General features: G+C 39.7%; 1 long non-coding RNA gene across 1 annotated transcript; it reads right to left on the reverse strand.

The window, feature by feature from the left end:
• Positions 1 to 1,547: 1,547 nt before the first annotated feature.
• Positions 1,548 to 7,805, reverse strand: LOC308459220. Its single transcript, XR_013977916.1, has 3 exons — positions 6,750 to 7,805; positions 4,880 to 6,674; positions 1,548 to 1,660 (listed from the first exon to the last, which is right to left on the reverse strand). It is a non-coding gene; the product is annotated as an uncharacterized lncRNA (long non-coding RNA).
• Positions 7,806 to 13,482: the final 5,677 nt, after the last annotated feature.

Consider the following 13,482-nt stretch of genomic DNA (forward strand, 5'->3'; position numbering starts at 1 on the left):
AGCACAACATGTCAAGGCAATTTCACTTTTTACGAGAACAGACTTGCTGGCCTGACTAATCTGCCATGCAAAACGGTTTATGTCTGCAAGCTGAGATGTCCTTCCGCTGCTGACCCACTGCCATTACGAAAGTATATTTTGGGATGTTAGCAGACTGCATCAGAAAGCACACCACTGTAAAGCAAACAGTTAATGTGCAGCCATCTGAAGGCAGACTAAAGGTGAATGCCTGTTTTACAACTTTTTAAAGGCAGTTTTGTGACATAGCCATGATACTGGACAGTAGTAACATGTTCTCTTTTGTCCGACCCTCTTTTAAACCTATCCACTGCCTCCTGTGGAACTGATTTCCGTAGTTTTAACCATGCATTGCACAAATAAGTGCTTTCTTTTATCTGTCCTGAATTTTCCAACTTTCAGCATCCATGAATTCTAGTCATTTGAGAGAGGGAGAAACATGCATCATTTCCCCAGCTTCTATTTCCCCTTTTCCTCTCCACCTTTTCCTCTCCCATTCCTCCCCGGGGAGTCACTCTGTTCCCTAAAACCCTAGGTCACTTTGGTTGCCATTTTCTGCCCCTTTTCCAGCTCTGTAATATTCTTAAGAGAAAGGCTCTTAAGAGATGATAAACAAACACTTGAAAAGTAGGGTGGAGGTGTGAATGTTGTGAATGCCGCTCACCTATTTCAATCCCCTTGCTTCGCAGCTGCCAAGCAAAGAGATGAGTCTTTGCTCCAAAAAGATCTCACAGCCCTACCTACATGCAGTGACAGGAAGCAACAGGAAATGGACAGAGGCAAGAAAGTGATTCAGCATTTATCAGAATGAAAGAATGTTGAGGGTAAAGAAGATTTTTTTTATATACTGTAATAATAATAAAAAACCCTGGAAGTTATTCTCTTTAAATTAGCAGGCCCTTCTTCACCCTAATGGTGGAACTTAGAGACGTTAGACAGAGTGTAACTTTCCATTTTCTGCTTACATAATTGCCACAGGGATAAAGGAGCAAATCACATCAAATGCACATCCAGGTTTCCTTGCCAGAATGGTAACAATAGTTGTTTTCAGGCACTAAGAATCTGTGAATAATAAACTATTGCAGGGGATACATTGAAGCTCTGACCTCCCCTTCCCTCATTAGAATACAGATGCTCATTAGAATATAGAGAGGCAGGGTTCCTGATCATGTGCAGAGAGCTGTAGATGTGTACAGCTGGATGCTCTGAAACTTCTAGTGAATACATGTGGGGATAAACCATCCCCACCCACATTTGTTATCCATGGATTTAGCATAGCTCAAGAGGGGCAAATATGGTGCCTTAAAGCCTAAGAAATTTATGATAGCCCACATTTTCCCTAGGCAACAGCCTGATTCATCAGATGCAGCTGAGGAAGTAGGCTATAGCATAAAGGAGCTCATGCCACAATCAGCTGTTCTACCTGCAGTGCCCAAGCTGCAACAAACTGGCATGGCTGTGCTTCTGAAATAACAGGAAAATTAGTGCCAAGGTATGTGTAATATTGGGAGACCCTTGAATGATCTCCCAACTTTCTTTTTCAGCTAAACACTGCTGTGAGAGAGGTCCTAATTTGGTCGAGGAAGTGGTGCATAAGGGCTGGGTTTGTTTAATCCTCCCTGCTCTCTTTTCCTCGTGCTTCCTAGGAGAGAAAAAAAATACAGGAAGAAATATAAACTAGCAAGCATCAATTCTGAGCAGCAAAAAGCTTCAGGGAACGTTAAAAAGCTCCATCCTCATTGCTCCTTCCCCAGTCCAAAGAGCAGAGGGGCCTCCCCCACGGATATATTTAGCTAAAACAAAAAACTAGAACAAAACATCAAGAGATCAGTCACAGATCTCTTCTGGCAAAACACATAGTTTGGCCCTGAGTTTCTAGCACACCAAAGGCTTTGCGTCAGGAGTTTGATTCTCTTTCCACCCGTGTCAAATTCCATATACAGACATAATCCGGAGTGCTGCTTCATGCAGAGAGATTCTACTGCCCATAGACTAGCACTGGAGAGTAAATACTCAGTGCACTCTAACTTCATTGTACTGTATCTTCTTGCTGAATTCTCTCCACAACCACCGCCAATTCTGCTGGAAATCCTTGTGGGTGTGTCCTTCTTCCCCACCCAAGATAAATAAACTGTATAACAGATACATTTCTGATCTGTTCCCTGCCTAAACTTCAATTTAAAGAGCCCTCAGTTTTACTGGTACTGTACATTATCACCCACACGTGATTTTTTAAAAAAATTACTTAGATCATCCTTTTTTAAAAAAAATGATATTTATTGAAATTTCAGAAAGAGGAATTACATAAAGAAAAGGAGAAAAGAAAAAAAAACACTGAAGATTTCAGTGTGACTTGAAAGTTTTTATTACCATTTTGTATGCTAAAAGGCCCTACTTGGAGTAGGACCAGGGATCCCCAGGTCCAAATCACTACCAAATTACACACAAAGCTTGGTGTGTAACCTTCAGCTAGTCACTATCTTTCAGCCTAGGCTACCTTGCAGGGTTGCCATAAGCAATGAATTGGGAGGAGAACCATGAACTCCACCCAGAAATTGTCAGATGAAGGGCAAGATAAAAGCTGAGTGGGAAACCAATGAATTAATTGCTCAGGGAGCCTTATCTGCACTACCCTTTCACACTGGAGACTCCAATTTCCTCCTTTTGACATTCCTTTTATCCATCTACATGTTTCCCAACCTAGCATCTGAGATATCTAGCTCATTCATCCCTCCTCTTGTTTTGCTAATGGAAGGAGCAGCACAGTAACTCACAGGCCTTGCTTTTACTCTGGGAAGTGAAATGTGGATTTAGAATTAACCTTCCTTGCCTGGCAGTCAGTGTCACTGTTTTGCGAGCTAGAGTCCAAAGTGATTTGGTTTGTTTTCTTTGCAGTTTATACAAGTTCAAGTCAAATTCTTCTCTAAGCTATGCAGCTCATGGGGGTGAGGGAGCTAAGTCATTCTGGCTGTGTCCATGGGCCCCCATCAAAAAAATAAAAATAAATACATAGCAAACTGAGGTTCTGCCCCCTCCCTAACAAAAGGCCTGTCCCCACTAACAAAAATCCTGGCTACGCCCATGGCTGTGTCTGTGGTTGTGAATAATAATGGATCTGTACAGCCGCCTGCATTTTTGGTATGTGGCTTAGGGGGCAGCCATGATGAGTCTCCTGCACTTTGAAATTCACTATCAAACCACTGAGAAGTAGGATATGCTTGCAGAAGGCAAACATGGATCAGGATATTTGAACTCCTGTTTGTTTGTTTGTTTGTTTGTGCATAAAATGTGCATGTCACTTGATTGTAGGAAAAAATCTCAAAGAGGTTTAAAAGAGAAGCCATGCAGGGACATGCTCTTTTCGATGATTCGTTTTTTATTAAGATTTTAAACAAAGACCCTGCTACAGCTTACTTTATTCTTTGGCAGCATATTCAGTAGTGCTGCCCTGGCTTGCAAGGTCATGATGACACACCCATTGGACAGAGAATGCCCTTGGGCTATTCTTTTTGTTCCCTATCTGCACACTTCTATATTGCAGAAACACCGTTATTTTTAAAAGAAAACCAGAAACAATGGATTCAACGGTTTAAAAATTGGTAACAGGGACATGATAGCTGAAGTTAGTACAGTATCCATTTAATAGTTTCCTCTAAAATAGATTTAGAATGGTGGTGCATTTTCTGATCCTTGTTCCTTTCAGTTCCTGGACGTCCTCTTCCATTACAGTAAAGCAGAAAACCAGGAACCTTATATTTGTATGTCTAACCAACATTAAGGAAGTAAAACATCTGGAAGGACTGAAACTCGTAAGTCATCGCTAACCTTTCTCCAACATTTGAGGAAACTGATCTCAAGAGCCCCCCAAAAACTTATTCATTTTTATTGGGTAGAAAGATAAACATTAGAGCTAAGCCTACATACATTGACCTGAGAATAAGTCCCCAGTGAACTGCACAATATGTGCTGTCAGGCACATATTGGCTAAATGAAGGGGTTTTCAGAACTAGTAAGCAAAACAAGCAATGGTGGAAGTAGTGGAGAATGCCTTCCGGCTTCTAATGTAAAAGTGGTCTAGAAAGGGCTTACTTCTGAGCAGACATGGTCAGGATTGTGCTAGTTACAGGTTTTCTGCTCACTTGCCCTATGGACAACACAGTTGTTTGCTGTGCACTTGCTGCGTTTTCATACATCAAATGATCTTATCCAAAATGCATGTGTATCCTAACAAAATACAGTGGTACCTCAGGTTACATACGCTTCAGGTTACAGACTCCGCTAACCCAGAAATAGTACCTCGGGTTAAGAACTTTGCTTTAGGATGAGAACAGAAATCATGCTCCGGCGCCACGGCAGCACAACCATTAGCTAAAGTGGTGCTTCAGGTTAAGAACAGTTTCAGGTTAAGAACGGACCTCTGGAGTGAATTAAGTACTTATGAATACCTTTGCATAGGGCAAAAGGCATTTTCCCACCCTATCAATGCCCCCTGGTGTGTATACAAACAGAAACGATCTGACACTAATGAAGCTGTGCTGATGTGAACAGCTGGGGGGAAGGGAAGAGCTGTGAAGCACATGGAGATGGGGAAGCAACTTCACTGTGTTCTAAGGAGGCAACATGAATACACTCCATAAGACTGAATCCCCATTAACAAGAGGCTTCTCTCATAGCACAGTTCCATATCTTGCTTTCACTTTGAAGTCTCAGCTACTCGTAGCAGCAATAAAGCTGCAATCATCACTGCTATCAGTTTCTATACTGAACTTACAGTAACATAGAGGATCTCTTCTTATCAATTACCTCCACAAAAGGAGGACATTCACTTGGCACTTGAAATTTAATTTATAGCAGTACTTACTGATTTCCTTCCATTCAAAACTGCAGACAAGGATTGTGTTGCTAACTTGCAACTGAAAGTAAGAAGTGAAATGTTCAAGGGAGAAAATATATATGTGCCATTTTAAAGCCTTGGGATGGTCTTTATTGTGTAAACAGCCAGTGATTTTATCTGGACGCTGCTGACTGGAGGTATAAATCTATCCTTCAAAATGAATCAGAGTGAATCATCAAAGTTTACTGCTAGGGAGCTATTATAGATTAGGACAAACCCAACACTGAGTCCTGCAACAGAAACATACGCAGCATGGAATGCACTAACAACAAACCAATTTACTAAATTGTTTTCATAAAGAGTTGTAAATGAATAGAGGTAATCAAATCTGTAATCTTATTCTGCAGTTCATATGTTCTGCACTTCCCACCACCACAAACCATGGTGCATTCAGGGAAGGACTTATTGGGATTGAAGTCCAGGCCCCCCCAAACAAGACGGAATAATGTAAGCCACAATAACAAGGACATTATGTGTTAGATTTGCTATATAGCTTGCTTTTATAATCCACATTAAACTGTATGTATAAATTTATGGATTGTTAATTGTTGTGTTTTAAGATCCTAATTTTCCTTTTTTGAATAGAGGAAAGTTCAGAATGGGGCTTTCAGACCTCACTGCCCCACACCAACATGTGCTCCTAGCAGCTGGGGGGCCTTTGGGCATGATATGGGATATGATGCAGGGGATTGCAGATGGCGGAATTAGAGGAAACTATGGAATTGTTATCAGAGGATTGATTTCCATTCCGTAAGTGGGATGAATAAGCAAACATGAGCAATTTTCACCCATGTTTCCATCAGAATTCTTCAAAATCCCTGTTGAGGAACCAAATCTATATATTTTTATCTTTGAGAATCCAAATGGAATCAAGCTTTAGAAGGCAATCGAGATGTCTTTTCATGGGAAATTGACTCTTCCTGGCCACAGCTGTGAGTTTCTAAGGCTATGCTTTCAGCTTTTGGGAGAGCTGATACTGCTTTAAAGACCAGCATGCATGATTGCCAAAGGTCTTGTCTGATGCCCCCTGCTCAACTTGTATATTTTTATGCTTACAAAAAAATACACAAGCTTCTCAAAAGGGAACTCAACTCTGTAGCAGCTGGAGTTTCCTACTGCTTAGAGAAATGGGAAGCATCACAACACATTTTGTAACACCATCTGTCTAGTTTTCAAAGCTTGAGCAGCTGTTAGATAGGGTTTCTAATTGTGATGTGGAAATCTGTGCACAAACCAAACCTGCAATCAAGGCAATCCACTTAGAAAACCTTATTGAACAACTTTTTAAAAAAAGCACCTTTCCTCAACCTGATTCCCGCCAGATGTTGTTGAACTACAACTCCTATCAGCCCTAGCATGACCAATGATCAGGGATGAGAGGAGATGTACTCCAAAATATCGGAGGGAGCCACCAGGTTGGGGAAGGATGCTTTAAAATGAAACAGTCATTTCCAAATCAGTGTTCCAAGCAGCAAGCTCAAAATTCATATCATATTCATACCGAAAATGGGATGCTTCCAGATATTCCTTTGATGTCTACCCCACAGCATACAACATATTTTGGCCAACACAGCCAGCATGTTTATACTACAGATTTGGTGATAAGAAGCAAGCAATCTCATAGCAGCATTGCTGATTAATCCTGCTTGACAAACTATTTGTGTTACTAAGTGCAAACAGTGCTGTGTGAGTAAAACCCTGCTTTTGGCTTACTCACAACTCGGGAGATAAAGTGATAACATAAAAAAAAGTCCTAAAACGCCTTGGGCTTATGCTGATTCTAAGATGGTCATGAACTATTTTTAAATTTGTACTTAACAAAACATATGCTAAGCACCATGTACTGGTTTAATGCAGAATTAAGGATAATATGTCCATAAAATGCTTCACCCAATATATTTACCTTGTTTCAAAGGCATATAAAGAATATGAAGTGGCAAGTACCTGTCTTCAGATATTCTCTCAACATATGAGTATCACAGTTTTTAAATGTTTGGCAGGTAGTCCGGTATTTTTAAATACTCTTTAAGTCACTTTGAGACATTTATGTAAAAAGCACTGAAAAAATGTAATAAACAATTCTCCCAGATTATTTACTACTGCATTTTATGCAATATAGTTTATAATCAACAAGAAATAGTAGATAAGTAGCTACTTTCCTTTTGTGTGATGCTGTTAAACTGGAATAATGGAGATATAAACTGAAAGTAACACTGTTACAGATATATGTCAACTGTTTAAAAAGGGGAGGAGGACCTAATCATAACAAAATACTGTACTTCCATTGCACAACCCTTGTTGCAGTAAATGACTGAAAGGGGAGGTTTTTTCCAATAAAGCCCAACTCTGTGTATTGTACCACCCTGAATATATCCCACAAGGAGAAGAGGTTGTATCAGGAGGAAGTATGTCTTAAGGACTTATTTGCATTAACTTTTATGGGCATGATTAAAACCAGGCTCAATTTTGTCAACGTTTATACTGCTCTGTGGTGTGAGTATTTGTGAAAACATTAACCATGTGCCCAATTTCCTTTGTAATAAATATAGCAAGTTCACTATGATGACCCACAAGCTCAGTTATACAAAACTGTCATTATGCTCAGAATGCATGTTCCTCATGAGCAACAATTTAGGATTTAGGTACAGAAGCTGTGGTCTTCCAGATATTGTTGGATTCTGAACCCCATCAGTTCCAAACAGCTTGGCCCATTATTAGAGGCCATGGGACTTGAAATTCAGCAATATCTGGAGGACCTCAGGTTCTCCACCCCTAATTTAACTGACACGAGGGAAATTTGCAAGGCTTCTGAAAGGAGAACAGAGAAGGAGGTGGCTTTATGAATCACTGGAAATCTAACACAGTCATCTTTCCATTCAGCATCAGCAACTGTCCTGGGACCATCTGATATCATAAACGAGACAAAAGAAATAGATTTTTTAAAATAGGGTTTTGTTTAAAATAACTGCACATGTATTGTGTGATCTGGAATGGAAAAGAGTTTGTGTAACCACAAACTAAATATATCAAAAGGCAAAGTCTTTACCATAGCTGCAAGCTGTAATACTTGTTTCTTGCCTTCAGAACAGGCAGATTTAGCTAATTCCACGGCTTGACTTGAGTACGTGCTTTTACCTATAATGGGACAATCACAAAATAAATCCCCTTGCATTATTGAGCCTTTAATAAGCTTTGGTTATTTGGGCATGGTAAAATAATTCATCCTCCCTCCCTCCCTACTTTTTCTCATTAAGAACGTGTGTAAAGGATGAAGTGGAAATCCTAACCCACAGTGAAAATTATAGGAACATTCAGGGTGAATTTGGCTAAGAAATTGTTTTAAAGGGATCCTGTGTCTAGAAGGTCTTGGGGGTTTTTTCATGAGAAAAGCTTAAATGTGCTGTGAGTGGCAGAATCCATCCTTTTTTACCACTACACTACACCATGTGTGGATCCCCCCCCCCCCCCCGCAATACCCTAAGGCTAATAATGGGTTAAACTGGACCTCTATACATTTTCTACATTTTCTCCTTAGAGGCATTCTTCAAGATGAGTTAGGCTGAGATCTATAGTGAGTTTCCAAAGTCCCCCAGTAATCCACCCTCTGTTTTAACTGAACGCTAATGGGTGGAACCAATGACTAAGTCAATGTACTCCACCCTGCTTCAGTCAGATGGGTGTCTGTGGAACTGAAATAGAGGACAAAGCATGGGTTTCTCAGTGTTCCAATGGATACTGGATGTATAGAGTTAAAAATGAACTGTTTACTCTAAAAAGAGGATATCTTATTGGTGACTGGGCTTCAGTTAAGAGACAGCTTACGCTCAGATTCCACTTCCTTCACAGGTATGGGCCAAAGAGGTTCCCCATCCCTCACCTAAGGGTACATTTGATCTCCAAAACAGCTCTTTTTAAATACTGTACTGGTGGAATACAGCCAATCACTGGCCTCATTACACCCCTGAACATTACACCACTACAGCTTGGACTCAGCATTGGACTGTCATTGGAAGTGCTCATTTTTTAGAAAATTCTTCATGTACTTTTTCTGATGAACCTTTCCTTTTAACCAAAATATTGCTTTTCATAACACTATTGCCAAGGACCTTGGTGAATGTCTGACGTGAATCTGATTTATAATTATTCTTCCAAGTTGTCAAATTTTTGAAATATTCTAGTGGAAATGGTAATTCAAAACAGCTTTCTTCTTAGAAAATGCAGGACAGATTACCCATCAGTTTCAAAAGATGAACAGATATGGACCCTGATAGATCTTGATGATGGCAAGTTCTTGACCAAACTCTTATGGCAGCATGACATAAAATTCCATTGTGTTTTGCCAGCCAAAATCGTCTATTTTTGCCTAGCATCCTAGGCAAATATGTTTGGCATTTCACTATGTATCAGTGCCAAACTTTCTGGTGTGTTTTCAAGAAAGGAATGAAAACACCAGGCCACAAACTGCTGCAGTATATTAAGTGCTTGGGAGGATTTCTTGGCATAATCAACAGATCTTAAAAATCACAGAAATAGTTGCATATGGCAGTTAATAACAAAGTTACTACAATATATGCGACGCCCAAGCCAAGGAGATACCATATTTACTCAAATGCACACCTTTTTTGGCCAAATTACATTGCGAGAATTAGGGTGCACATTAGATTCGATGGCGCATTGGATTCACCTAAATACAGTAAATAACTATACAGTGGTACTCTGGTTACGTACTTAATTCGTTCCTGAGGTCTGTACTTAACCTGAAACTGTTCTTAACCTGAAGCACCACTTTAGCTAATGGGGCTTCCTGCTGCCACCGTGCCTCCAGAGTATGATTTCTGTTCTCATCCTGAAGCAAAGTTCTTTTTTTTTATATATAATTTTTTATTAAAGTTTAAAACAACAAAACAAGAAGAACAACACACACAGAAAACAATACAAAACTTAACAATATAAACACAAAACACAACAATTAAAAACAAACTCTCTTTTCCATTTCCAATTTTAAATTACTTATTTTCTAGACTTCCTCAAACCTCCCTCTTTTGTATTCCAGTCCACATTATTTGTCCAGCAGTTTCTTTTCCACTTTTTTAATCCCAATCTTTAATTTAATAAAATGTTAAAATATATAACTTCAACTTTTTTTTAAACCTAATCCTTGATCTTAATATCATATAACTTTAAAATTTTCCCTTTTAATATCAAATTTCCTTTTCTTTAAACATCTTTAATCTTGATCTTTAATCTTAATCTATCCTTAACTTTAACCTGTGCAGCTGGAAACCACTTGTTTTCAGTCCAACATCACTCTAACATTCCTTAATTTTACAGTGTTTCTGAAGATAGTCTTTGAATTTCTTCCAGTCTTCCTCCATCGACTCTTCTCCCTGGTCACAGATTCTACCAGTCATTTCAGCCAGTTCCATATAGTCCATAAGTTTCATCTGCCATTCCTCCCTGAAGCAAAGTTCTTAACCCGAGGTATTATTTCTGGGTTAGCGGAGTCTGTCACCTGAAGCGTATGTAACCTGAAGCGTATGTAACCCGAGGTACCACTGTACAACCTTTGGAAGACATCTGAAGGCAGCCCTGTATAGGGAAGCTTTTAAATAGTTAATGTTTTATTATGTTTTTATATGGTATGTTGAAAGCCACCGAGAGTGGCTCGGGTGACCCAGTCCGATGGGCAGGGTATAAATAGTAAAATTATTATTATGGAATAGGATGTCCCTAGGCCCAGCTACAGCTAGCAAACTGATAGCGGGGAACACAATGATCTCTGGTGTATGACTTTTGCAGGCTGATGGTAGGGCGTTTTGATAATAGTTTCATTGCCTCTCCACTGAGCTTTTCACATGCTTTCACAGGGCTTTTTGTAACAAAAGGAATAGTGCAAGTGTAGATAGGCTGATGGATGTTCAATGGGTCATGAACAAATGGTAGATCTAGGTTTAAACATTAGCAGCAGCATTATTTATACTCCGCCCATCTGGCAGGTTATTTTAAAACTAAGGGGGAGTTTCATTCAGGTTGAATATATGTTAAAGTGCAATATTACTGAATTTAGCTATTAATTGTTAAAACATAATTGATCACAACAACTAAACTTTTACAGTGACTACAGTGTATTCCAGAGGCTCAGAAACTGACAATATTTTATACATTATACCTGACAGCTTTTAAATCAATTGCACAGGTTGCTGAACTTGTGGTTTTGAATTGGGAGCTGGCAATTATGCAGTTCTGCTTTCTATAGAGCCCCATCTACACATCTGACAGCTCCTTTTGAACTTCCCTTTGTGTTCTCTGAAAGCCACACCATTTCCCTTACTAACATTGTAATGTGTGATTATAAATCAGGGGGAATCTGAATGGTCCTAAGAAACCATAATCTAAATTTATACAAATAACTGTGCAGGCAATGCCGGAAAAGATATATAAGGGAGGAATATGTTTGCTATTGCAGTTACAAGGAAAGGCAAATTATTATTTTAAAGTAGAGAGGAAAGCTGGACAAGGGTATATTTCTAAAAGGATTGTGCTTTTTAATATTTTGTGCTAATTTAATATTGTAGCTGTTGTTACTGTTGCTGCTAAAGTCTTATAGACTAACTAAAGTATTAAAGATTAATCAGTTGTTACACAATATGTAGAAATGCCTGTCTTAAGTGATAAGGGGGGAAAAAATATTAGGGCCGGGCTTTTTTTCAGCTGGAACTTGCCAAAACTCAGAATGGCAATGGTACCTACCTGAGAGGTACTGTAACTAAGAGTATGAGGGAGGTGTTCATGGAGAGTTCTGGCACCTCTTTTTCTAGAAAAAATAGCACTGATTAGGGCAATACCTTTATTAGGCCAACCAAATATCAGAAAACTGCATGCAAACATTTGAGTTCTCCAGAACTCTTCATAAAACTAGATGGTAAACAAAGCAAGTACCTGTACATTTTGATTAATTTCTCAGGTTCAACAAGTGCTAGAAACCAACACGCGCACCCCAGATATTACACAACTTTAGGGTGTCCTGGTTTTCACTTTTTAAAAATATGGCAACCATAATTGAGTGTCTTGCCCTGATAGCACTGGTTAGGGCAATACCTTTATTAGGCCAACCAAATATCAGAAAACTGCATGCAAACATTTGAGTTCTCCAGAACTCTTCATAAAACTAGATGGTAAACAAAGCAAACTGCATGCAAACATTTGAGTTCTCCAGAACTCTTCATAAAACTAGATGGTAAACAAAGCAAGTACCTGTACATTTTGATTAATTTCTCAGGTTCAACAAGTGCTAGAAACCAACACGCGCACCCCGGATATTACACAACTTTAGGGTGTCCTGGTTTTCACTTTTTAAAAATATGGCAACCATAATTGAGTGTCTTGCCCCCTGTAGACATCCAGATATGCGCAGTAGCAGACTTTCAGATACGTCTTTTTAGGTTCTTTGGAGATATCACATTAGCAAAAAATGCTCATTGCTGTTAATAGTGTGGTGTTGGTGGAACATATGCCTTCTAAGGGGTGCTCCTCTTTCATTAAAGATTTATGTAAAGTTCCCCACCACCACCAGTAAAAAACCGAAAAGAGCACTTTGTTCTTGTGGGAATTTGTCTTCCAAATTAGTGTGTTATTGTAGTGAGACCCTAGAGAGCCACTGGAAGTTCAGATTACACACTACTAGGCTAGATATACCAGTGATCTGACTCAGTATAAGGGTGTTTAAAATTCTGTATCAACTGTCACTTGGCAGGATGAGACAAATGACTAAGCTAACCAGGGATGAGAGAGGTCAAGGGGAAGTTTGGTTCTGAAATAGTACGTCAATGGCCAGGGATGATGAAAGTTGTAGTTCAACACTAGTAGGGCCTGTTCAATATCATAGACTTACATGTGGCTTTTTTAAAGAGAGAGAGTTGTGAGTATGTGCAAAGTGCCTATTCAATGTGAATAGAATCAAATTTTGTCTTTAAAAAGTGGATCTAGGGATATGGTTCGGTTCCTTTTCCCTATGACAAGAAACAACCTTAAAATAGAGACTCTACTTTCTAAATTCCTCCATTGCTAGAACTCTTTACCAATCCGCAGAAGGGCAGCATCTCCCCCTTGTTACACGACTACCTGCTTACTCGGGAGTCTTTCCTAGGGCAAACAACTGGGAGTCAGGAAGGAACCTTTCCTGATCTACTTCAGATCACCCAGAAATTTCAATGTACTCTGTTTTTCAGCCTGATGTGAAATGAAACCTGTAGGAGTGAAGAGAAAGAGCGTGCCTCAGGCTGCACGTCTACACCCTCTGAACGCAAGCTTTACTTCCGAGTAAAAAAAAAAAAATCCCAGGAGTGTGCCTACGGAGGACCAAACCTTTGGCCAATCTACACTTGCAGCAGGGGGATGAAGGCAACCCGTGTGTGTTTGTGAACCTTTGTCGAGCCTAAAAGCCGAGTTTCAAGGCAAAGGTGAGCTCCGTGACGAGGGCCAGGGAGGGAAAACCCCGCTTTGCTCCGACGCAGACAAGCCTGAGGGCCCCAATTCCGCGCCTTTCATGCTCCGCCCAGCCTGACGGCAGC

Source organism: Podarcis pityusensis (genome assembly GCF_964106645.2).
Source record: "Podarcis pityusensis genome assembly, chromosome: 12".
Lineage (NCBI taxonomy): Eukaryota > Metazoa > Chordata > Lepidosauria > Squamata > Lacertidae > Podarcis > Podarcis pityusensis.